At 30.5% G+C, this 27,019-nt stretch overlaps 3 long non-coding RNA genes across 3 annotated transcripts; 2 read left to right on the plus strand and 1 right to left on the minus strand.

Annotated features, from left to right (window-relative positions):
• Positions 1-2,653: 2,653 nt before the first annotated feature.
• LOC124419752 lies at positions 2,654-3,343 on the plus strand. The gene is made up of 3 exons (XR_006940797.1): positions 2,654-2,859; positions 2,925-3,109; positions 3,181-3,343. It is a non-coding gene; the product is annotated as an uncharacterized LOC124419752 (long non-coding RNA).
• A 3,516-nt stretch (positions 3,344-6,859) lies between these two features.
• LOC124419750 lies at positions 6,860-7,572 on the minus strand. Its single transcript, XR_006940795.1, has 3 exons — positions 7,462-7,572; positions 7,209-7,396; positions 6,860-7,137 (listed from the first exon to the last, which is right to left on the minus strand). It is a non-coding gene; the product is annotated as an uncharacterized LOC124419750 (long non-coding RNA).
• Positions 7,573-11,378: 3,806 nt separating this feature from the next.
• Positions 11,379-12,507, plus strand: LOC124419751. The gene is made up of 2 exons (XR_006940796.1): positions 11,379-11,878; positions 11,944-12,507. It is a non-coding gene; the product is annotated as an uncharacterized LOC124419751 (long non-coding RNA).
• The last annotated feature ends 14,512 nt before the right edge of the window (positions 12,508-27,019 follow it).

The raw sequence follows: 27,019 nt of genomic DNA on the forward strand, positions 1-27,019 counted from the left end.
CCGACTTTCTATTAGATTTCGCATTTTTATGTGATATTACCGAGATATTAAATGACCTTAATTTTTGCCTGCAAGGTAAAAATATAAAAATATTTCATTTGAATAGAATTATTCACCAATTTAGTACAAAATTAGATCTCTTAATAAATCAATTAAAAAGTAATAGTATATCAAATCTTAAGAAAACTTCATCAATATTCATAGAATTTAATTTTAATACGTTTGATTGTATTCAGAAATACGCCAAAATAGTTGAGTCCATAAAAAAGAATTACAATGACAGATTTCAAGACTTAAAATTTATAAAAAAACAATAGAAATACATGATAATCCCCTTAGATGTGAAATAGAAGAGCAAGATGCTTTTCTTCACGAAGAATTGCATAAAATGCGTAATGATTTTGAAGTTCCTATGGAATCTGGCAAAAGATAGATGATACAAAATATTTCAATTTAAAAAACGAAATATATAAGCTATATTCCATGTTTGGCACCACATATAACTGTGAGGTGGCATTCTCAAGTATGAAACTGATTTTAAGTAAATTGCGGAATAGGTTAACCGATCAACACATTGGTGACTTATTGCGTATTAAGGAATATAAAGGAAACATTGATTTGGATAGATTAGTTGAACTTTAAATTAAGTTCAGTTAATATCTCGGTAATATCCCTTAAAAGTTCGAAATCGAATAGAAAGTCGTGATTTTCTTAATGATATTTCAGTAGTTTTATTTAATACTACTTTTTAAAAATACTACTACTTTCCTTAAATGAAAAACTCTTTCCCTTTATTCCATTTTTGTTTAAAATGCCCAAAAGTTCATGAGTTTTTCTCGTCGTAAAAAGTATTTGCAATAGAAAACAAATTTCAAAACTTTTCTCAGTGTACCACCATTTTGTTATAACGTGCAGTCATCTCTCTGCTGCTTAACGCACACAAATATACACATGGTGGTATGTGTTTGCCCATGACTGGTTTGGATGCCTTGTGTATTTTGTTTTTTATTTCGTTTAGCGTTGTTGTAGTTCATTTTGTTTTGCTCTTGGCGTAATATTAATGTAGTCGGGAAAAAATTTAAAAAACTAATATGTTTAAAATACACTATGGTAAAGGGTATATAAGATTTGGCACAGCCGAATATAGCACTCTTACTTGTTTTTTTTAGGAAAGATTAGTTAAGAGAGATGCAGATGGATTAACATTAAAACATGTACATTTTAAAATTTATGATGAAATTATTAAACCAACACTATTTCCAGTGAATATTAAAATTAGACCACTTATTTTTTTTAAGAGAACCTGTAGAACTTCCAAGTGCAATTTTAATACATTAAGTAAATTAAAGATCTATTTTCAAAATGTTTCGGGAGTGCGCACGAAAAATAAAAGCCTGTTTGACTTTTCTTCGCAATGTTGTTATGATATTTTTGTTATTATTAGAAAAGAACTAAAATCTTATAAATGTACTGATATTATTATTGATGATTTAATAGATCAGGTTTTTATATGAATTCCTTCTCTAGATGGTTTAATTTGTCTTAGTTGTTCTTATATTCCGCCTACTAGTTCTTGTATTCCTTCTCTAAATGTACAAAATTTTTAATTACTAAAACTTATGATTATTACTAAAAAATATGATATAATTGTAATTTTGATGCCTTAAATTCTGCTTTGTTTAATGAAGATTGGATAAATTTATTTTATCAAAAATCTAATAATATATCGTATGATATTTTATTGAATACATTTCTAAATAATCTGATCAATATATTCCATATAAAACATATTTCTCGTCTAGTCGTACACCAAAGGTTTACGAATATTAAAAAAATAAAAGAAATAAATTACATAAGCGCTATTTATTTTCGGGTTCGGAGGAAATGTGGTCATTCCAAAAAGAAATCTACGGAAATTCCTTTATATATGATTTATGATAACCCTGAAGTTATTTTCTTTTTGCAAATTTCGATTCTTCTACTTCTAATTTTAATAAATATATAAATTATTTAAACCTGTGTCAGGTTATACTATGTAAGGATGATATTTTAGTGGCTATCTCTCGTCTAAAAAATTGATTCCAATCCGATGCAGATGGATTGAGTGCCTTCTTAATCAAGAAGTGTACTGAATCGATGGTGTTTCCAATTTTACAAATTTTTAATAAATCGTTATCTGAGGTTTTGTTTGACGACTATATCGAAAATTTTCGAATATGCTATTAATCTTATACTTTGTTACAAAATCTCTTATAATTCCTCAACATCATGGTTTTCAAAATACTTAATAAATCTACATTTGGGTTTACAAATGTAGATATACAGATTTATCAAAAGCCTTTGAAAAAATTTCCATTCTATTCTATTAAGAAAGCTTTACTATTTAGGAATACGTTCATCTTTTCACAAGTGCTTGTAATCATATCTTGGAAATAGAATTTGTTTTGTTCAAATTGACGTCCAAGTTAATATCAGAAGTTCCCCAGGGTGTAGTATTTCCTGTCTCAGTTCTAACCTTCTGTTTCAAATTTTGTAATAGTTTTAACGGTTATAGGCGCCATCTATGCATTGAAAATATTCACCACCCAAATATGTTTTTTATGTATGATTTATTATTTATACCTCCTCATTTGTTTATAAAAATGTATGTTAATTTTATGGAAATATAGCGTTAACATTACTGTTTTAAAGAAAAAAAGAAGTCTAATAGTTAGGTAAATTTCAAAACGCCATTACTTTGTGATCGTAGCCCGATGAGAAAACTCCATAAGATTTTTGGTAAAGTGCAACTTATATCATATATTTTTTTGTGTCTTCTTTGAAAGCAAAAATTGAACCCATTACAACTAAATAAAAATTGTAAGTGTTGCTTGTGGGAAATATAATAAGTTTGTTTTCAACAAAGTACTTTCTACCTTAATTAGGATTGTTCTTTACTTGAATCAGAAAGATATTGTTCTTAATCTTTTCTGAATCAGTTTTGGTTTTCTTTGGGTGAATAGCAGCATCAACATTCGTTTTGGATTGAGCTTGGATTTTGATTTAATCACCTAATTTATATTGTTGTATATTTGGTGATATTACACTCTCTGTAAGCTGACCAAACTAGGTTATATCAAAGTAAGAATTCACCAAATTCAGTTACTATATTGTTCTTTTATTTTTCTCAACATAAACTAGGTTTGGCAGCTAGTGCTAGAGAGGAACGAAGAGAAGGGAAAAACAATAACCCCCAATTTGTTTTTGTTCTCTTCTTAGCTAGATTTGGGGACAAAAATCGTATACCTGCTTTAGAGAGTTATTTAATCATTGCATTTAGTTGATGGTGGAATTTAATTCGTGATAGAGTGATTGCTGAAACGAAGAAAGCTGTCGGTGTAGTGATAGGAAAGTATTAAAGTGTGCAAAATAAGTGCAAATAGCTAAATATTTAAAATCAAAAATATAAAAATTAAAACGAAATTTAACTAAAAGAAAAATATTGCTTTAGAAAAAAAATTATATATATATTACACAAACAAAATACACTAGTGAAACGGAAAATTATTCTCGACATACAATAAATTTACATCAATATCCTGATAATGTCATCTAATTAGTGCTAAACGTTAGTTCGCTCACTTACAAATAAATAATAATAATAATAATAATAATAATAATAATAATAAAAATAAAAATAACTTAATTCTGAAAGGTGAAAGAAAACTTATAAAAAAAAAAACTATATTAATTAAGTAAAATTTTGTTCATTATTGTTAAATTGAAAATTTGTTGTCTAGTGTTACGTAATTTTGTTTAAAAACCCAGTTATTTGCTTTCTTTAATTATTTCAAAAACAACTACGTATTATATTCAAACCGCTAAACATATTTACGTATGTATGTATGTATGTATGTATGTATGTATGTATGTATGTATGTATGTATGTATGTATGTATGTTTGTTTATGCGAATCTACCTGCTCACTCAAATTTAACAAGTGGAATTTAACATTTTTGTATAAGAACACGCAAAGTTTTAACAGTGTAATGTTAACAGTGCTGAAGTTTATGCGAATCTACCTGCTCACTCAAATTTAACAAGTAGAATTTAACATTTTTTGCTAACAAACAGTTAGCCTTACAGACTAACTGTTTGTTAGCAGCCGTAGAGGCATTATCACTATTTCCCATTTTAAACGACAAAAAGAAAACAATGAAGAAAATAAAGAGCAATTATTGAAACGAAATTAATAATATTTAATCAGATCAAAATCTAATTTGTTGTGTACTTTTTATACAATTAACAACAATATTAGTCGTATTTCCCCTAAAACATTAACGAATCTATAGGAAACAGGAACTAGAACAATCAATCTTTGTTTTCAACACGGAAATCAAACTATTCGTATGTATTTGTTCTCTAAAAATGTTAAGAACAACAGCGGATATATATCAAACTTAAACTCTTATATTCTACTAGTTACAAAAAAAAACTATTTAAGCTACACTGTAAACTTCTCTTCACTAAATGCATCACTGAAACATAAACTAATTACATGCAACAGTAGATTAACAAAATAGCTAAATAAGACAAAATCCACTGGCCAATTAATAGAGTGAAAAGTAAAAATTTATATTTATCCAGAAAATGGTTATAAAAAAAATAATAAAAATTAAGTGGTTTGTCTTTAAATTAAATTAACTGAAAAATCAGAGATGTGAATTTAATAAATTATAATATTTATGGTAAGCAAAATGATTTTAAGAGAACGTAAATGTTTACCTTACTCAAAATTAATCAATATCGAGCCGGTGTTATTGAAATGTAACAAAATAATTTATGCATTCGACTGTTTAATTCGATTTGCTAGTAAGTAAAACTTGTTGTGTACACTAATCATTGTGGAAAACTTTAAATACGAAAAAATAGAATAAGTAAATAGAGGGGTTACAATGAGGGATAGATGCTTTAACCAAACAACTATAATTCCTCCCATGGTATAAGATTATTGTTAAGTGAAAATTAAGAGGAACATGGGTCAAAAACCTAGCTTAGCTATCCAAGTTCTGCATTCCAACATGCTAGAGTAAAATCCAACTTAACAATTACTTAGATATTAGTTAGGGAATATCTTGAGATATTAGGTTACAAAATAGAAAAGCTTAAAGCCAATATCCATAAAACGATATCCATAATATTTCAAAATAAACTGATTGAAAATGAAAAGTTTAGAATTAGAAAAGAACTGTAAGAATAAGGGATCCGAACAAACTATATTTGATTTTCAAAAAAACAATATATGATGGTATTTGTGAGAAATTGTTTGTAATCGGGCCCCACGTTGGGCGCCAAAAATTTATTTTGTAGCATACTACGAATTATAAAAATTGATTTTATATAAACAGATGTTGAGGTGATACAATTATAGCAAATGCACGCTTGTAAACCGGCTTATTCACTCGTCGGAGGGGGGTTCGGTTGCTTTATTGTGTCTTTGGATTTTTGTTTTTTTTTGCTACATATAAACTTATCTAAATCTGCGTGCAATAAGGAAAGAAAAATAGAAGAGACTCATAAATGTTGTTCCACAACATATAAATAAAAAAAATGTAACATTTTGTTTAATTTAGTTAGCTCTACATTATGAATAAAAAAAACCTATCTAATATAAAACAATATATGTATATTGTAATTGATTTAAATAAAAGAAAACAAAATTAGTTTAAATAAACAAAATGCAGGTGCTTCACTGGTTAACAAAAATTTCACGTGGTCATTGACCGCATATGCAAAATTTAAAAAAAAGAACAAAAACAACAATATATGTATATTGTAATTGATTTAAATAAAAGAAAACAAAATTAGTTTAAATAAACAAAATGCAGGTGCTTCACTGGTTAACAAAAATTTCGCGAGGTCATTGACCGCATATGCAAAATTTAAAAAAAGAACAAAAACAACAAAAAAAAATATTCGAATCGATTGTAAAAAAAAGGTAAATAAAGAATATAAAAATATAAACAAAAGAAATTAAATCTCACATACATTATGTTGTTGTTGCTCCCACGCCGAAAGTACTTTCGATGAGTGCTGTTTAAAATTTTGGTGTTGTTGAGAGAGAGAGTGATCGATTAGGATTAAAGAGAGTATGGTTTTATCTCTTTAATTTCTTTTACCCAAATTATATTAAAATAAATTTTTTCTTTTGTTTTAATTATTTTTTTTTTAACCGATGAAGCACGTTAAATATATCATTAATTATTTTGTAAATAAAAAAATTAACACCTATCGGATTTTTTTTCTTTTACATACTAATTTTCTTTGATTAAACAAGTTACATATTATATTCAAAATTAAAGAGTTTTTTCATAAACTTCAGCACTGTTAACATTACACTGTTAAAACTTTGCGTGTTCTTATACAAAAATGTTAAATTCCACTTGTTAAATTTGAGTGAACAGGTAGATTCCATAAACATACATACGTAAGTATGTTTAGCGGTTTGAATATAATACGTAGTTGTTTTTGAAATAATTAAAGAAAGCAAATAACTGGGTTTTTAAACAAAATTACGTAACACTAGACAACAAATTTTCAACTTAACAATAATGAACAAAATTTTACTTAATTTATATAGTTTTTTTATAGGTTTTCTTTCACCTTTCAGAATTAAGTTATTTTTATTATTATTATTATTTTTTGTAAGTGAACGAACTAACGTTTAGCACTAATTAGATGACATTATCAGGATATTGATGTAAATTTATTGTATGTCGAGAATAATTTTCCGTTTCACTATGTAGGCTAGTGTATTTTGTTTGTGTAATATATATATAATTTTTTTTCTAAAGCAATATTTTTCTTTTAGTTAAATTTCGTTTTAATTTTTATATTTTTGATTTTAAATATTTAGCTATTTGCACTTATTTTGCACACTTTAACACTTTCCTATCACTACACCGACAGCTTTCTTTGTTTCAGCAATCACTCTATCACGAATTAAATTCCACCATCAACTAAATGCAATGATTAAATAACTCTCTAAAGCAGGTATACGATTTTTGTCCCCAAATCTAGCTAAGAAGAGCACAAAATCAAATTGGAGGTTATTGTTTTTCCCTTCTCTTCGTTCCTCTCTAGCACTAGCTGCCAAACCTAGTTTATGTTGAGAAAAATAAAAGAACAATATAGTAACTGAATTAGGTGAATTCTTACTTTGATATTACCTAGTTTGGTCAGCTTACAGAGAGTGTAATATCACCAAATATACAACAACAATATAAATTAGGTGATTAAAGCAAAATCCAAGCTCAATCCAAAACGAATGTTGATGCTGCTATTCACCCAAAGAAAACCAAAACTGATTCAGAAAAGATTAAGAACAATATCTTTCTGATTCAAGTAAAGAACAATCCTAATTAAGGTAGAAAGTACTTTGTTGAAAACAAACTTATTATATTTCCCACAAGCAACACTTACAATTTTTATTTAGTTGTAATGGGTTCAATTTTTGCTTTCAAAGAAGACACAAAAAAAATATATGATATAAGTTGGACTTTACCAAAAATCTTATGGAGTTTTTTCATCGGGCTACGATCACAAAGTAATGGCGTTTTGAAATTTACCTAACTATTACACTTCTTTTTTTCTTTAAAACAGTAATGTTAACGCTATATTTCCATAAAACTAACATACATTTTTATAAACAAATGAGGAGGTATAAATAATAAATAATACATAAAAAAACATATTTGGGTGGTGAATAATTTCAATGCATAGATGGCGCCTATAACCGTTAAAACTATTACAAAATTTGAAACAGAAGGTTAGAACTGAGACAGGAAATACTACAAAACCCCCCCCACAAAATCATTCTTTGGAAATTTAAGAATTAAATTTACCAAACATGATTCCACCTGACGAAGTAATGAACGAAATAAATCACTGGCGAATATCCTTTGCGTGGTAATTTCCAAGAAGATTTCCTTGCAGATCCTCCAGTTCATAATAACTGTTTCCTATTTTCTTCCTTACACGAGCTTTGACAAAATTGGGTGCAAGTTTAACATTATAATTCTTCTCAAAGTTACTTTGCTTAAAGTTACGTCTATAAACTTCTTGTCCCTCATTATAGGTTATAGTTTTGGCTCGTAGGTTATAAGATTTTTCGTTGCGAACGAATTGTTTTTGAATTAATTCAGAAGCACGCTTAGCCATTATTTGAAGAGAATCATTTCGATCAAAAAGAACAGAACTATTATCCAACATTTCGAGCTGACGCAAAAGTGCGTATGTGGTTCCATTTGTCACCATATGTTGACCAAAAGTCAGGTAGTATGGTGATGTACCAATGGCAGAATGATTAGCAGACCGAAGCGCGCAACAAATATTGCTAAGAAGTTCATCCCAGTTTTTCTGATCTGGCCTAATATATGCTTTTATAGCCGACAACACCGATCGATTCACACGCTCTGAAGCATTGGCTTGAGGGGCATGAATAGCTGTATAGATGTGCGTTATACCATATTGTTGAAGAAGCCTATTAAATTCGTGGGACTTGAATTGGGAGCCATTATCAGATACAATTGTTTCAGGAATTCCAAATGTATGAAATAATTTCTGTTCTAAATACTTAACAACTATATCCGCAGTAAATTTTTTACAGCCTTAAGAAAAGGAAACTTTGAATAATGGTCAAGAACTATAAAGATCCCAATGTTTCCTGAGCGAGATCTGGGATATGGTCCCAAGAAGTCCACGTAGAGCTTTTGAAAGAACCGTTTTGTCTCAGCAATTTTTCCCATTGGTGGTTTTAAAAAATGTTTGGTCATTTTGCAAACCTCGCAATTATTAATATAATTAAAGATTTGGCCAAAAGTAAAACCTTCTTATTCTTTCCAATGTCTTATTAATTCCACTGTGTGCTGACAAAGTACTATTATGAGCTTTGCTTAGAATTTCTGGAATCATTGGCCTTGGGATCCATAATTTCCAAGCTAAATCATCCTGAACCTTTTTCCCTGAAGCATGTTCAGTCCGTCTGTATAAATATCCGTCGATTATTTTCATGTCAGGCATTTTGTCGATATTCTTGCTCACTTTGTCCAAAAATTCTTTGTGTTCGTCAGAGTGAAAATGGGTAGAGTTTAAATCTACGAAAATCCCTGAATCACTGTCTGAATTGTACAATCTGTCCAACCCTAAAGCTGACAAATCGTCCGTGTTGGCCCTAGAAAGTGTGTCACGAACCACGTTTAAATTACCACGTCTATGCTCTATTTTGAATCTATACCCTTGCAATTTTAAAGCCCATCGAGCTAGCCTTGAACTCAGATCAGTCTGAGACATGAGCCACTTTAATGACGCATGGTCAGTTATAATAGTGAACTCATGTCCTTCGACAAAAGGTCTGAATTTTTTTATACTAAGCACAGCAGCTAAGCATTCTTGTTCGGTCACTGAATAATTACGTTGGGCTTGGTTGAGTTTCTTGGACATAAATGCCACAGGAATCTCTTCACCCTCCGTATTCTTCTGGATCAACACACTTCCTATTCCTGTTTTACTGGCATCGCAGTGTATAAAGAACGGCTGCGAGAAATCCGGGCTGTGTAAAACAGGGGCTGAGCTCAAATGCGATTTCAAAATTTCAAAGGCTTTTTGGGCCCCTTCAGACCATACAAATCTTTTCTTTTTCTTTAAAAGATCAGTTAATGGTGTAGTAATAGAAGCGTAGTTTTTGATAAACTTTCTATACCAACCTGTCATCCCTAAAAATCTTCTAATTTGTTTAACAGATCTCGGAACTGGAAAGTCGATAACAGCGGACACTTTTTCCGGAGGGTGAAGAGATTCCTGTGGCATTTATGTCCAAGAAACTCAACCAAGCCCAACGTAATTATTCAGTGACCGAACAAGAATGCTTAGCTGCTGTGCTTAGTATAAAAAAATTCAGACCTTTTGTCGAAGGACATGAGTCCACTGTTATAACTGACCATGCGTCGTTAAAGTGGCTCATGTCTCAGACTGATCTGAGTTCAAGGCTAGCTCGATGGGCTTTAAAATTGCAAGGGAATAGATTCAAAATAGAGCATAGACGTGGTAATTTAAATGTGGTTCCTGACACACTTTCTAGGGCCAACACGGACGATTTGTCAGCTTTAGGGTTGGACAGATTGTACAATTCAGACAGTGACTCAGGGATTTTCGTAGATTTAAACTCTACCCATTTTCACTCTGACGAACACAAAGAATTTTTGGACAAAGTGAGCAAGAACATCGACAAAATGCCTGACTTGAAAATAATCGACAGATATTTATACAGACGGACTGAACATGCTTCAGGGGAAAAGGTTCAGGATGATTTAGCTTGGAAATTGTGGATCCCAAAGCCAATGATTCCAGAAATTCTAAGCAAAGCTCATAATAGTACTTTGTCAGCACACAGTGGAATTAATAAGACATTGGAAAGAATAAGAAGGTTTTACTTTTGGCCAAATCTTGTTATAGATGTTAAAAATTATATTAATAATTGCGAGGTTTGCAAAATGACCAAACATCCGAATCAAATTTTAAAACAACCGATGGGAAAAATTGCTGAGACAAAACGGTTCTTTCAAAAGCTCTACGTGGACTTCTTGGGACCATATCCCAGATCTCGCTCAGGAAACATTGGGATCTTTATAGTTCTTGACCAGTTTCCTTTTCTTAAGGCTGTAAAAAAATTTACTGCGGATATAGTTGTTAAGTATTTAGAACAGGAATTATTTCATACATTTGGAGTTCCTGAAACAATTGTATCTGATAATGGCTCCCAATTCTAGTCCCACGAATTTAATAGGCTTCTTCAACAATATGGTATAACACACATCTATACAGCTATTCATGCCCCTCAAGCCAATGCTTCAGAGCGTGTGAATCATTCGGTGTTGTCGGCTATAAAAGCATATATTAGGCCAGATCAGAAAAACTGGGATGAACTTCTTAGCAATATTTGTTGCGCGCTTCGGTCTGCTAATCATTCTGCCATTGGTACATCACCATACTACCTGACTTTTGGTCAACATATGGTGACAAATGGAACCACATACGCACTTTTGCGTCAGCTCGAAATGTTGGATGATCGTTCTGTTCGTTTTGATGGAAATGATTCTCTTCAAATAATGGCTAAGCGTGCTTCTGAATTAATTCAAAAACAATTCGTTCGCAACGAAAAATCTTATAACCTACGAGCCAAAACTATAACCTATAATGAGGGACAAGAAGTTTATAGACGTAACTTTAAGCAAAGTGACTTTGAGAAGAATTATAATGCTAAACTTGCACCCAATTTTGTCAAAGCTCGTGTAAGGAAGAAACTAGGAAACAGTTATTAACTGGAGGATCTGCAAGGAAATCTTCTTGGAAATTACCACGCAAAGGATATTCGCCAGTGATTTATTTCGTTCATTACTTCGTCAGTTGGAATCATGTTTGGTAAATTTAATTCTTAAATCCCCAAAGCCTGATTTTGTGGGGGGGTTTTGTAGTATTTCCTGTCTCAGTTCTAACCTTCTGTTTCAAATTTTGTAATAGTTTAACGGTTATAGGCGCCATCTATGCATTGAAAATATTCACCACCCAAATATGTTCTTTTTTATGTATCATTTATTATTTATACCTCCTCATTTGTTTATAAAAATGTATGTTAATTTTATGGAAATATAGCGTTAACATTACTGTTTTAAAGAAAAAAAAGAAGTCTAATAGTAAGGTAAATTTCAAACGCCATTACTTTGTGATCGTAGCCTGATGAGAAAACTCCATAAGATTTTTGGTAAAGTGCAACTTATATCATATATTTTTTTGTGTCTTCTTTGAAAGCAAAAATTGAACCCATTACAACTAAATAAAAATTGTAAGTGTTGCTTGTGGGAAATATAATAAGTTTGTTTTCAACAAAGTACTTTCTACCTTAATTAGGATTGTTCTTTACTTGAATCAGAAAGATATTGTTCTTAATCTTTTCTGAATCAGTTTTGGTTTTCTTTGGGTGAATAGCAGCATCAACATTCGTTTTGGATTGAGCTTGGATTTTGATTTAATCACCTAATTTATATTGTTGTTGTATATTTGGGGGAAAACAATAACCCCCAATTTGATTTTGTGCTCTTCTTAGCAAGATTTGGGGACAAAAATCGTATACCTGCTTTAGAGAGTTATTTAATCATTGCATTTAGTTGATGGTGGAATTTAATTCGTGATAGAGTGATTGCTGAAACAAAGAAAGCTGTCGGTGTAGTGATAGGAAAGTGTTAAAGTGTGCAAAATAAGTGCAAATAGCTAAATATTTAAAATCAAAAATATAAAAATTAAAACGAAATTTAACTAAAAGAAAAATATTGCTTTAGAAAAAAAATTATATATATATTACACAAACAAAATACACTAGCCTACATAGTGATTTTATTCTCGACATACAATAAATTTACATCAATATCCTGATAATGTCATCTAATTAGTGCTAAACGTTAGTTCGTTCACTTACAACAAATAATAATAATAATAAAAATAACTTAATTCTGAAAGGTGAAAGAAAACTTATACAAAAACTATATTAATTAAGTAAAATTTTGTTCATTATTGTTAAGTTGAAAATTTGTTGTCTAGTGTTACTTAATTTTGTTTAAAAACGCAGTTATTTGCTTTCTTTAATTATTTCAAAAACAACTAAGTATTATATTCAAACCGCTAAACATATTTACGTATGTATGTATGTTTATGCGAATCTACCTGCTCACTCAAATTTAACAAGTGGAATTTAACATTTTTGTATAAGAACACGCAAAGTTTTAACAGTGTAATGTTAACAGTGCTGAAGTTTACGAAAAAAAAACTCTTTAATTTTGAATATAATATGTAACTTGTTTAATCAAAGAAAATTAGTATGTAAAAAAAATCCGATAGGTGTTAATTTTTTTATTTACAAAATAATTAATGATATATTTAACGTGCTTCATCGGTTTAAAAAAAAAATAATTAAAACAAAAGAAAAAATTTATTTTAATATAATTTGGGTAAAAGAAATTAAAGAGATAAAACCATACTCTCTTTAATCCTAATCGATCACTCTCTCTCAACAACACCAAAATTTTAAACAGCACTCATCGAAAGTACTTTCGGCGTGGGAGCAACAACAACATAATGTAAGTGAGATTTAATTTCTTTTGTTTATATTTTTATATTCTTTATTTACCTTTTTTTTACAATCGATTCGAATATTTTTTTTGTTGTTTTTGTTCTTTTTTTTAAATTTTGCATATGCGGTCAATGACCTCGCGAAATTTTTGTTAACCAGTGAAGCACCTGCATTTTGTTTATTTAAACTAATTTTGTTTTCTTTTATTTAAACCAATTACAATATACATATATTTTTTTGTATTAGATAGGTTTTTTTTACTCATAATGTAGAGCTAACTAAATTAAACAAAATGTTACATTTTTTTATTTATATGTACATGAATTTTTAGAAGAAATACAATAATGAATAAATTCAGTGAATAAAACTAATCATGACTGTTTGATTTTGATGATCTAGTGGTAAATCTTGGTTGTATGTACATTAGGGATCATATTATCTGTTTTGTATTTTAAGGATTTCTTAAATATGATCAAGGTTGGGTGGGCGACATATGGTACAAACAACAACATCTTGTTTTACCAATCTGTTTCTTGTGGAACAACATTTATGAGTCTCTTCTATTTTTCATTCCTTATTGCACGCAGTTTTAGATAAGTTTATATGTAGCAAAAAAAAAAACAAAAATCCAAAGACACAATAAAGCAACCGAACCCCCCTCCGACGAGTAAATAAGCCGGTTTACAAGCGTGCATATGCTATAATTGTATCACCTCAACATCTGTTTATATAAAATCAATTTTTATAATTCGTAGTATGCTACAAGGGAAGTATTTTGGGTTCTCTTCTCTTTAATATTTTTGTCAACGGAACGAAATTATGGATTTGGGCATATTATTCGATTTCAAATTGACTTTCAAACCTCACTTAAAATAATTAATACCTATAGCATATTCCACACTTGCGTCTCTTAGGCGAAATTTTACAGAATTTTTAGAGCCATATACATTTAAATTGTTATTCTCGCCATTTGTACGATCTTAATTAGAATATGGAGCGATCATTTATAGTCCATTATCCAAAAGTCATATTACACGCTAGAAAACGTTCAAAGAAAATTTATTCGTTATGCTTTGCCATCAGGACCGGACGCTATGGTCTAATAAGCCGTACGTCTTAAAATATACCTTATTAATGAAACCAGAACAATAGTGGAAACTGATAAACCCGATAAAATGTTGACGGAATTTGGCATGATATATAGGACAAGAATCGAACATGGAATGTACGTACTCTTCTGGAAACACCAAAGTTTGCACAATTATGCAAAAAATTTACCGTTTACCTGTAACCTGTCATTACTTGGGCTATGCGAAGTACGGTGATGTGAATCAGGGGAATTTACGACAGCAGAAGGTCTTACAGTTCTTTTTTCCGGAAAACCAACGACCGAGCTGCCCCAATCAAGTGGCGTCGGTTTCGTTCTTTCAAAACAGGTGAAGCGAGCCCTAATGGGTTGGAAACCTCACTCCGACAGAATCATCACTGCCAGAGTGCGAGGGAAAGCCCGTAATATCACATTTGTCCAATGCTACGCCCCAACGGACACATCTGAAAACTCCATAAAGGAATCTTTTTATGACCTTCTCGATAGTGTCCTCGCAATGGTGTATAAAGGGGACATTGTGGTTATGATGGGTGATTTTAACGCTCAGGTTGGCTCAGAAAATGTCAATTTGGAAAGCACAATGGGCAGACATGGCTTAGGACGACTAACGGAGAATGGGAAAATATTTCTGGAAACCTGCAGGACTAATAATCTTGTCATTGGCGGTATGTTATTTCCCCATCCAAGAGTACACAAAGTCACCTGTATATCCCCTGATTGTCGCACGGAAAATCAGATAGACCATATAACTATCAGCACAAAATTGCACGATTTGTTATTAGATGTGCGCAATAAACGAGGTGCCGATATTGCTAGCGATCACCACTTACTAGTTGCTACTGTTCGAATAAAAATCGCGGCCATAAGAACGAACAACACTGTATCTCAGAGAAGATTCAATGTGACAAAGCTGAAACACCCTAAACCAACCTATTCAGTAACGAATTATTAGGATGTGCCTCTATTAATAGGAAAACCCAAACATGGCAACATGTCCGGGAAATTTTCATTAAGGCAGCGGAAAAACACCTGGGATTTAAGACTACTGGTAGAAAAGAATGGATTAGCGATAAGACGTGGAACTTAATTCAGCAGAGGAAAGTCGCAAAGAACGCTATGCATACCAGTAAAACACGCTCTAATAAAACCAGTCAACAGCAACTTTACACCCGCCTTAATTCTGAGGTGAAACGCAGTATATATCCGCATCCATCTTATGATGCCATGATAACTTTAGAAAAGATGTTAATACAGCAGCTGTTGCTGGTTTTTTTTATTAATGCATATATTGATTGCCCAGACCAGAACTTTCGAAAAAATACCACTTTATGTGCCAGGCAGGTCGTCTCTCCGTCATAGAAATCTGCTTCATATCGGTCTACATCACAGAAACTAAACATTAAATTATTTTTTTTTAATCGTCTAATTTAGAAGTAAATTTCTTATTTTCTCCCGTGGAATTAAGGATTTTTTGAAGTTTTCAGAATCCCAGGATATTTAAAAGCCATCCCCGTCTGGTATACTTTCTACACAACAGTTTTACTGAATATATTACTAGCTTGTAGTACTTACTTGATCATGACGTTCCACAGTGTTTCCATCACTAGAACTTAATTTTGCTCTTAGTAGGCTGTTATATTCTCTTTCTTGAAATGATAAATCCATTATTTTTATTTTATATTGATTTAAAATTTCAAATGTTTTCCTTGTTTGAATATCAGATTTTAAGAGGTTACAAATTTTATTACTTTTATTCATTTTTACGCGTATATGTCCTTATTGATAATAAGTTCAAACTATATTTTCTTTAACGAATTGTAAATATTTATATATAGCATTTTACATATTACCAATTTATAACATTGTAAATAAGTACAACAAAAATTAAACAACACTAATTAAATTTTCATCCCTTATGAATACACAATATGCGGAATTTCATGTCAGGTGTCCTAAATCAAAAAATCGATTTCGTTAGTACTATTGGATATTAGGTCAGACACAAATTTTCAGCCAGTGTTAGAAAAACTACGTTTGCTGCAAAGAATTATATTATTGCTTTAACTACTGCTTCAAACAATTGTCTGAAGTTGTAGCAGTAGCGTTTTTTTTTCATACATCCAGTCGCATTGAAAAATCTTTTCAATTTTACATGCTTACTTAAAAAGGCCTGTAGATGGTCTTCCGTCGAATGCTTTTTATAAGATTTTCATTCAAAGGATTTGTAAAATGTCCTTATATGAAATTACATTAATTGACTTATTCATAAGAATTTATAAAAATTTTGTGAATAAATTTTCATACAAAATTTGATACATAATCCTTTGACAAATGTACATGAATCCTTTTAGTAGTGGAAATAGAGCCCTCCTAGAATATCTCATGCGAAAAGGCAATGAGAAATTAATATCGCATCTTTATAATTTGTAAATATGTCTTTAAAAGGCCTACAAATCGAAGTCCTATAATTTTATCTCGTATTTTAATAAAATATTTAAGTAACATTGCTACCTAGAACTGCTATCTAAATAAAGTGGCAATGCTACCAAATTTCTGATTGTTGAAAATTATAATAACATTTATTGCTACTTAAAGAAAATATTTAGTGCTACTATTTGAAGTACATTAAAGTACATAACTGCTACATTAAAATATTTAAATACTCTACTCTACTACTGCTACTAACTTTTTATTTTTTTTTTTTTTACATATATAACTACTGCTTCCAAAATCTAAAGGTAGCAGAAGTAATATCAAATGATTTGCCGTTAATTTTTGAAAATTTTTAACTACACAAGTAGTTATATTTTGTTACTACAGCTACTTGAAGTCTAGTTATTTAAACACTGTTTTTAGCTCAAAATTATTATTATACTTTTTTTCAAAATGAACACTTTTTGTTTAAAAGAAAGCTTATACAATTTCCTTGAAAAGCGAGTGGGATATCTATCGAAAAAAAAAACTTTTTTTAATTAACTCAAGAATAATTTTTTTAATTTTTCCCCTATTTTTCAAAATAGACGTTTTTCAAAAACGTTTATTAAGTGCAAAATACTTAATAAAAAAATTCATTCTTGTGTTAATAAAAAAATAAATATAGATTTCTTACGCGCTCCAATTATGGGACTGTAAAGCCCTTTAAGGAAATTGAATAAGCTTTCTTTTAAGCAAAAAAGGGCATCTTTTAAATAAAATGAAAAAGATCTGAACTCCTTTGGACAATTTTTGCTAAGACCAATTACTTAAAATAAAACCATGTATGACCAAAATGTCCAACCTTGGCCTTCTCTAAGTCTGTCAGTTCTTGACCGATAGAGCCAATATCCAATAATATTTACGTTTGTGCAAATTTCGTCAAAATCGATTTTTTGAGTTGGTTCATTTGAAATGAAATTCCCCATAGATATAGTATTAGCAAACTTGACGCAAATCGAACTTGAAAAGTGCAATGGTATGCCAATAACATATTATATGCATTTTAAAAGTATGCCTTTTACTTTAACCTCTACAAACCCTAAGTAAACATTTTGTTAGTGTATTATTGATTTAAACCACGCTCTTTATCTTTGCGAAGAAATAAACATTTTTTCTTTTCTTTGAATATGGGCATTTCCACCGAAAAGTCCACCGTGGCTCAAAAACCAAAAGTCATCAAAAATAAAATTTCAACTTCTTTTATTATAGAAAAAGATTCAAATTTTATTATATTAAAGATCAAAGCTTTTCTTAAATTAAAAGTTACAATAATATTTCAGGCATATTTCTCCACATTTAGTAGCATTTGCTTTTGATAGTTTTTATTATTTTAAAGGCTAATATTTAAATGGACTTTAATCGGAAAACATTTGTTGAGTTAATAGTTATCTTAAAACATACAAATATAAAATGATAAAGATCCTTAAAGGCAAATTTTCGGTTTTCTTTCATAGACTTTTAAATGTCACGTTCGTCACGTTGAAAAAGGATTTATCCCGATAACTTTTTAGTTGGTATTCAGAAGTATTCAAAACTTTGAATTAAAATCAAGTTTAGTATATAAAACTCAATTTAAAAGAAAAAAATAATTCTAAGCCGGGTTATTTTTTATATAATTTCAAAGTCTGTCACGTCACAATACATAAATTTTCTCAAGTGCAACCTTCGAATTGTGAAATATTGTTATTTAAAAAGATGTGATATTTATGCAATTTATTCAATTAGATAATAGTTATGATTTTTTAGAAGAAAGAGCACAGAAATTCAACAAATGATATTTTTAAGAAATGTATAGAAAAAAGTGATTTTCGGATATTGGCTTTATATTGGCGTTATGACCGATTATTGTATTATCATCAGAAGGGTCAGTAGTTGTACATTTGGAAGTTTCTTGTGTGTTTGTATTATCAGTATGGCGAAATTTTTGTTATATATCCAAGTTTATGGGTACATCAAATGTGGGCTTTATATGGAAGCTATGCCTAATCATGGACGAATTTTTAAAAAAATTAGGATGAACGATTTTTGTGTATATTAAAATTATTTGTATTGAATTTTATGGTGATATAAGCATTTTTAAAAGCTTTATGTTAATTAATATTAATTCTTATATTATTCTTATACGGGAGCTATTTTCAACTAAAATTTTATTAAATAGTCGAAATATTTCTCCGATTCCAAAAACTTTCAACAATGTCCGTCCAAAATATATCTATGGACTAATTAATTTGCAATAATATTGCAAATTTCAAAAAAAGGTTTTAACCAAATAGCCAGGTGAAACTCGCAGATTTTTACATTTTTGTCAAAAAAAGAAATAAGCAACTTCTATTTCTGTCACATCACGTCACGCACTTTAACTACTTATATCTTAGGGCCATTAAGATCTTTCAATTTCTTCTTCCGACCAGTTATAGAGCTATTGAAGTCCTATATAAAAATACAAGAATTTTTAAAAAATATATATGTATATATATATTTTTCATCTCTTTAAAACGTACGACCGTCACGATTGAAATGTTTTATCTGTAAAATTTAATATTTTACGTGTTATGAAATTTGATTTTAACAAACGTGATTAGGCAATATTTTTTAAAAGTTTTTTTTAGCAGTGTACACTAAACAGGTATATGCAATCGAACAGCTGATAATTTTTTTGTTTTTTTATTTGCATACCTTCTCTGTCAAAATATGTTTTTGTTTATTTGAAATAAAATAAAATTTTAATAATAAAAAAATTTAAAATATTTAGTTTGTAAAAAAATAATATTGTTTGCACAAAAAAAATATTTCAACCATCTTCCGCATTGCGCCCTTTCTGAGGTCCGCTGTCTTTAGCCAAACTTCATCCGTTTAGAATAGAACTTTAATGGCACAAATCAGGTCATTCCAGATATCAACTATCCCCCGTATTGCGCACGTTGAGAAGGCTGTTGTCTTTAGCCACACTTTGGTAGCCACAACACAACTTTATTGGCACAAATCAGGCCAATTCAGATATCAAATAAAAAGATACAAATTTCGTGGCACAAATCAGGTTATTCCAAAATCTTGCTTTTGTCAGGTCCTCTGCCAATTCCTCTGTAACATTTACCAATAGCATCCACCTTAATATAAGTATATAAACATGCATATCCCTTAAAATTCCATTTAAAATCACTGCATGTTTTTTGAAATAAAATTAAGAATTTTTTTAAATGACAAACATCAAAAAATATTTTAATTTATTTTGACATTGAGCTCATACAATTACAAAAACAAAATACATGTTGTTTTTTTATTGTTGTAGTGATGCATATACCTGTTTAGTGTCCCTGTTTTTAGTATTCTCATCACTACAATAAAAGTTTCTTAGCATTCCTTTTTTGCGCTTGGTTGGTTAAGCGTACTTAGTTTAATTAACAGAAATCGTTTTATCAAAATTGAAATTTTAGTTTTAGTTATTCCGTTTGTAACACATCGAAATATTGGTCATAGACCCATAAAAGAGAAGAGCTAGACAGTTGAAATTTTGCATAAATATTCCCTATTGCTAAGGTTTATATGGAAAATGGGCCATATCGGTCCATTTTTTCGGATATATCCCATACAAGTGGACCTTCTGAAAAGAGCTTTAACGTGCATAACTGCTTTAAAAGTACGAGTTAAGCGATGAAATTCGACATAAATAAGTTTCATATGAGCCAAAATCTTTCTACAAAATTTTTTAAGGATCAGTCCATATTTGACCCTAACCCCCCATATAAGATCCCCTTCAAAAAATGACTAGCACTCATTACTGGCCCAAAAATGTATAGCGATGAAATTCGGTACATGTAAGTTTCTTACAAATCAAAACTTTTAACCAATGACCCTACCTCCACATAAGGCCGCCTTCAAAAAATGACTTTAACACTCATTACTGGGCCAAAATTGCATGTATAGCAATGAAATTCGGCATAAGTAAGTTTCTTACTAACCAAAACCACTCTACCAATTTTTTTAGGCTCATAAATGACCCAACCCCCCTAATAAAGTCCCTATCAGAAAATGACTTATACACTCATTACTGGCCTAAAAACTCGAGTATAGCGAAATTCGGTGCTAGTAAGTTTCTTACTAACTAAAACCTTCAAACCAATTTTTGTTAGTATCGGCCTATAAATGATAAGGTTCCCTTCAAAAAATACTTAAACACTCATTACTGGCCTTAAAATGAGTGTACAGCGATGAAATTCGAAATAAGTAAGTTTCTTACGTACCAAAACCTTTTAAACATTTTTTTAACGTTCATTACTGGCTAAAATATACGAATATAGCAATAAAATTTAATAAAATTAAATTCCTCGCGAGCCAAAATTTCTTTACCAACATTTATGTGGATAGGTCCATTATTGGCCCTACTTCTCCTATTGGGTTCACTTCAGGAAATGCCTTTAACGCTCATTAATGTCTTAAAAATACGAGTGAAGCGATGAAATGCGAAACACGTAGCTTTCTTACGAGCCAAAACCTCTGTACCAATTTTTTTTGGATCGACCTTTCCCTCATATAAGGCCGCCCTCTGAATATGACTATAATGATCATTACTGGCCTAAAAATAAGAATGTACTGACGAAATTTGACACACATTATTTTAATACTTGCCAAAATCTCTCCATAATTTGACCTACCGCTCATACAAGGTTTCCTTCAGAATATTACTTTAACGCTCATTACTAATTAAAAAATACGAGTATAGCGATAAAATGTGATACAAGTATGTAAGTTTCTCGCGAGACCCTACGCCCATATAAGGTCACCTTCAGAAAATTACTTAAACGATCATTACTGGCTTAAAAATATGAGTTATGAAATACGGTTATGAAATTCGCTCCGAATTTCATGCGAAATGTGTCGCTTATTCACCATACAATTCCCCCATATAAGCCGCCATTATAAAATTACATTAATGTTAATTACTGGAATAAAAATGCGAGTACAGCGATGATATTCAATGAAAACATGTATTATATGAACCAAAATCGGTCTACAGAAAGTTATGAGAATATAAGATCAACTTTAGAAAATTTGCTGAAGAAAATTCAGAAAAAATACTAATACAACGCTGAAAATCGACATAAAAATGTTTACTTAATAACATAATTCTTCATTCCAAATTTAATGAGTAATAATGACTGATCTATAACTGACCCTAGCCCCTATAAAAGTTTCCCTTCAGTAACGTTTTGGTTATTAAAGTAAGAGTTTTCCTTATTTAAAATATGAGTATTGTGATGAAATTTTGCATAAACAGGTTTTATACAAATGTAAAAAATTTTATGAGTATCGGTTCATAACTGACGCATATAAAAGTCCTCTTCAGAAAATCACTCATACGCTCACGGTTTAAAATTTGAACTAAAATATTTGGTTTTTAAAAATCAATATATTTGTCCAAATCTATGGAATGTATTAATTTAAAATTTCCGTCTTGCATTCTTGTTAGTCCAGTGTGTATTGAAATTAATTGAGAATAGTCTAATATTTGGACCTCAAGTCTGAAGTTTGTGAATGTGGCTAGTAAAATAAGCAATTTTATCATTTTCGTAAGATAAAATTAATTTTTTTATATTTTCCTTATGAATAATTCTATTTCTACTTTAAACTTTAACCATATTTCCTAAGTCTTCCTTTATTTTCTGTTTCTTGTAACGTGGAAGTATTGTATCCCTTTGTCCTATTAATTTTTCATAAACTTCCTCATTTTCCTCAAATGTTCTGATCTGAGTAGGGTTTTTTCTTTGTAGCATTCTAGTCTGAGCTTCCAAGTATTTATTAGGCAGGTTTTCATGATTAACTTTATTGTGAAATTCTTCAAATGGTTTCTCATTTGTAACAGAATCTATGGTGAAATTATATTGTTGAGCTACTTTATGAAAGATCTCAACGGTGTCTAAAAGATGAAATTCTTCTTTTAAACATCTCGCTATTTCGATCAGGATTGAGTGTGCTCTTTCCACTTAACCGCTATTAGTACTATGCCTGGGATCAGCAAAATATAATTGAATTCTTAATCTTATATCCAATATTTATACCCTACACCACTATAGTGGGGGAGGTATTATACGTTTGTACTGATGTTTGGAACATACAAAAATATTGGTCCAATACCCACCTTAAAGTATACCGATCGATTTAGAATCATTTTTTGAGTCGATTAGGACACGTCCGTCCGTCTGTCCGGCTGGCTGGCTGTCCATGTAAACAATATGCGCAAGGTACAGGCCACAATTTTCAAGATAATTTGATGAAATTTGGGCCAAGTTTTTTGCCACAGGGACGAAGCCTATTGAAAATGGTTGAAATTGGTCCATTATTTCACCTAGCCCCCATACAACCGTACCTCCCGATTTGAACTTTTTATGCCATAATTACGACAGATATTCTATTATCTCTATAAAAATTGGCATAAATAAGTTTTATATAAGTATAAATGACACTGCAGATTTCGTAAGGATCGGTTCTTATTTGACCCTAGCCCCCATACAAACCCCCCTTCAAGAAATGTCATAAACATCTAAAATTGACTTGTAACCATTTGTATCGCAATGAAACTCAACAAAACTAATTGTTATTTTAAAATATATCCTTTTCCCAAATTTACCGAGGGTCGGCCCATATTTGACCTATATAAAGCCTCATTTAGAAAATTTAGTTTTTTATCAATAAATTGCTTAAATATTTTGGAATTATGGTAATATTTAACATAAAAGTTTCTTTATAAAAAATACAAATTTTTAAAATATACTCATGGTGTAGGGTATTATATGGTCGGCCATGCCCGACTATACTTTCCTATTTGTTTTTCGCCTAAATTTGTTTTGTCTTCTATTTGTTTTACTACGTGAAATTTTGAATAAGCGTCAATACATGTAAGGAATTTCAAATTTTGAGCATAAAAAATGTTAATTTGAAGGAACTCTCCCTCCTTGCTAGGAATTGGAACCTCTCCAATTAGAATCATATTTCGCTTTATTGCAAATATCACAATTCCTTACAAATTCTTTAAAATAATGAATCATTTCGGCCTAATAATATTGGCTTTTTGGTCATCAATATTAACAATATCAATTGCAAAGATTCTTGTAAAAACAAACTTGTTGGTAAATATTCCTTTTATTGTTTCCTTAAACTCATATAGATTTTCTGGACAACAATGTATCGCTGTCACTAAATTTGGTCTTAAAATTTCTTTCAATTTGTTCTTGCGATTTTCCCTTGTATCAAATTCTATTATGTGTCTAGTTCTATTAAATTGAGTAAGTGATTCATAATTTGTGCAATTGGCCCTGCTTAAAAGAATTTGTTGTTTAAATTCATTAAGTGGTTTGGAAGTTTCCTTAATAGTGAATTCTTCATTACTTTAGGAAGAATGTTGTGTACTATGCAGACTCGTCAGAAATATTATTCAAACCTGTCTGAAAAGTGCGTCTACTACAACAGTTGTCGCACCCGGCTTATAAACAAATTTCGGAGAATACTCTTCTATAAAAGACATCCACCTTTTATGTTTTGCATTTCAATTCTTAGAAGATATTGCAAATGTTAGTGGCTGATCTATGTATTTACAAATCTGAAACACCATACAAATAATTTTTCAAGCGAATAATTTCTTTTCATTTGTAGCGTAATTTTGTTCAGTTGAAATCAGTGTTTTTCAGATAAATATTAGAGTTTACACCCACGATCGACAACTCCTAATAGGATAAACATAAAACATCATGTGTCAAATTTTATTGAATTATCTTCAAAATTGCGACCTATTAATAGGATAAACATAAAACATCATGTGTCAAATTTTATTGAATTATCTTCAAAATTGCGAACTATATTGTGATTACAAGGTTTACAAGCCCTATTGGTGGGTTTAGTTGTATGGGGGCTAGGTGAAATAATGGACCGATCTTAACCATTTTAGCGTAATTTTGTTCAGTTGAAGTCAGTGTTTTTCAGATAAATATTAGAGTTTACACCCACGATCGACAACTCCTAATAGGATAAACATAAAACATCATGTGTCAAATTTTATTGAATTATCTTCAAAATTGCGGCCTATATTGTGATTATAACGTTTACAAGCCCTATTGGGGGGTTCAGTTGTATGGGGCTAGGTGAAATAATGGACCGAACTTAACCATTTTAAATCAACTCAGAAAATGATTTTGAGCCGATTGCTATACCTTAAGGTTGGTATAGAACAATATTATTGTGCGTTACAAACATCAGCACAAACCCAATATACCCTCAACACTAAAGTGGTGTAGGGTATAAATATTTTACTGGAGAGAATGGAAGAATTTCACAATATATGTCCAAGAAGACAGAAGTAGAATTCGATTTAGAGGCAAAAGCAGCTTTTAATAGATTAAAAAATTTGTTAACTAACCAAGTTGCGCTATCGCAACCTATCAGTTGTTAGTCTAAAAAATTTAAACTAACAACTGACGCGTCTACACAGTAGTTGGAGCTGTCTTAACCCAAGAGTGTAAACCTAGGATCGGCAGACATATACTACTACATTTTGCACTTGTATAAGTGAAAGAAAAATGCATGTATCGAAAACTGAAATTTAGAAATAAATTTAATGTAACACAAAACTAATATTTTTAGTTTAAAAGTAGCAAATATTTTTGTCCTGCTTTGCACATATTTATTTTCAATATTAATATATATGTATATAAAAACACAAATTTGAGCTTTTTAACTATATTTGTAATTAAAAAAGTTAATAATTCTAAAAACTACTAAATATGTAGTGTAGATACTAAAAAAGTACAACAGTAATTAGTATTGTCCCTCCCTTCATTAATATACTTTCGTTCATTTTCATTGCAAAAGCAAGAAACGAGCGACGACACAACCTTCATCTTTGACAGCTCAAATGAGACTGAATTGTGTTTTCTATGCGTGTGAGTAATCTGTGTAAATTTAATAACGGTCAAAAAACACTGTGTATAGGAGACTCCTATAGGAGACTCCAAAGCTGTTTTTGCCTCTAAATCGAATTCTACTTCTGTCTTCTTGGACATATATTGTGAAATTCTTCCATTCTCTCCAGTAAGATATTTATACCCTACACCACTTAAGTGTTGAGGGCAAAGTATAACAAGTAGTCCGACTCTTTGACAGCAGTACCTAACTCTAAGCATGTGTTAGGGAAAAAGTACATAACTCTAAATATGTGTTAGTAACAAAAATGTATATGTATTGGTGCATTCCAAACACACAGAGTTTTATAAAAAAGTTACAATTTTAAATTTGTTCGAATTTTCAAAACCAAAAATTGAAACTCTGTTTGAAAATAAAAATTTAACAACAACAAAAATGAAATGTCAATAATTATAAAAAAAATATTTTTTTAAACGAGCGACGACACAACCTTCTTCTTTGACAGCTCAAATGAGACTGAATTGTGTTTTCTATGCGTGTGAGTAATCTGTGTAAATTTAATAACGGTCAAAAAACACTGTGTATAGGAGACTCCTATAGGAGACTCCAAAGCTGTTTTTGCCTCTAAATCGAATTCTACTTCTGTCTTCTTGGACATATATTGTGAAATTCTTCCATTCTCTCCAGTAAGATATTTATACTCTACACCACTTAAGTGTTGAGGGCAAAGTATAACAAGTAGTCCGACTCTTTGACAGCAGTACCTAACTCTAAGCATGTGTTAGGGAAAAAGTGCATAACTCTAAATATGTGTTAGTAACAAAAATGTATATGTATTGGTGCATTTATAAAAAGTTACAATTTTAAATTTGTTCGAATTTTCAAAACCAAAAATTTAAACTCTGTTTGAAAATAAAAATTCAACAACAACAAAAATGAAATGTCAATAATATAAAAAAATATTTTTTTTCCAGTTTAAGAAAATTAAACAAAATTTTGTATGAAAAGTGAGATAAAATTATTTTTAAAAATTACAGATTTTTTGTGCACAACCGTAATTTTGCGTACAATCTTTAAAAGTGGCCAAAAAAGTAAGTTAAACATTTAAGGGTTTTGACGAGTTTTAATTTCTCACAAGAGAGTCGAATTCACACGGCACTCGTAGATGTAAGAGAGCAATTTCCTATATGTGAGAGTTGGACTACTTGTTATACTTTGGTTGAGGGTATATTGGGTTTGTGCTGATGTTTGTAACCACAATAATATTGGTCTATACTAACCTTAAGGTGGCTCAAAATCATTTTCTGAGTCGATTTAAAATGGTTAAGATCGGTCCATTATTTCACCTAGCCCCATACAACTGAACC

Source organism: Lucilia cuprina, chromosome 4, assembly GCF_022045245.1.
Source record: "Lucilia cuprina isolate Lc7/37 chromosome 4, ASM2204524v1, whole genome shotgun sequence".
Taxonomy (NCBI): domain Eukaryota; kingdom Metazoa; phylum Arthropoda; class Insecta; order Diptera; family Calliphoridae; genus Lucilia; species Lucilia cuprina.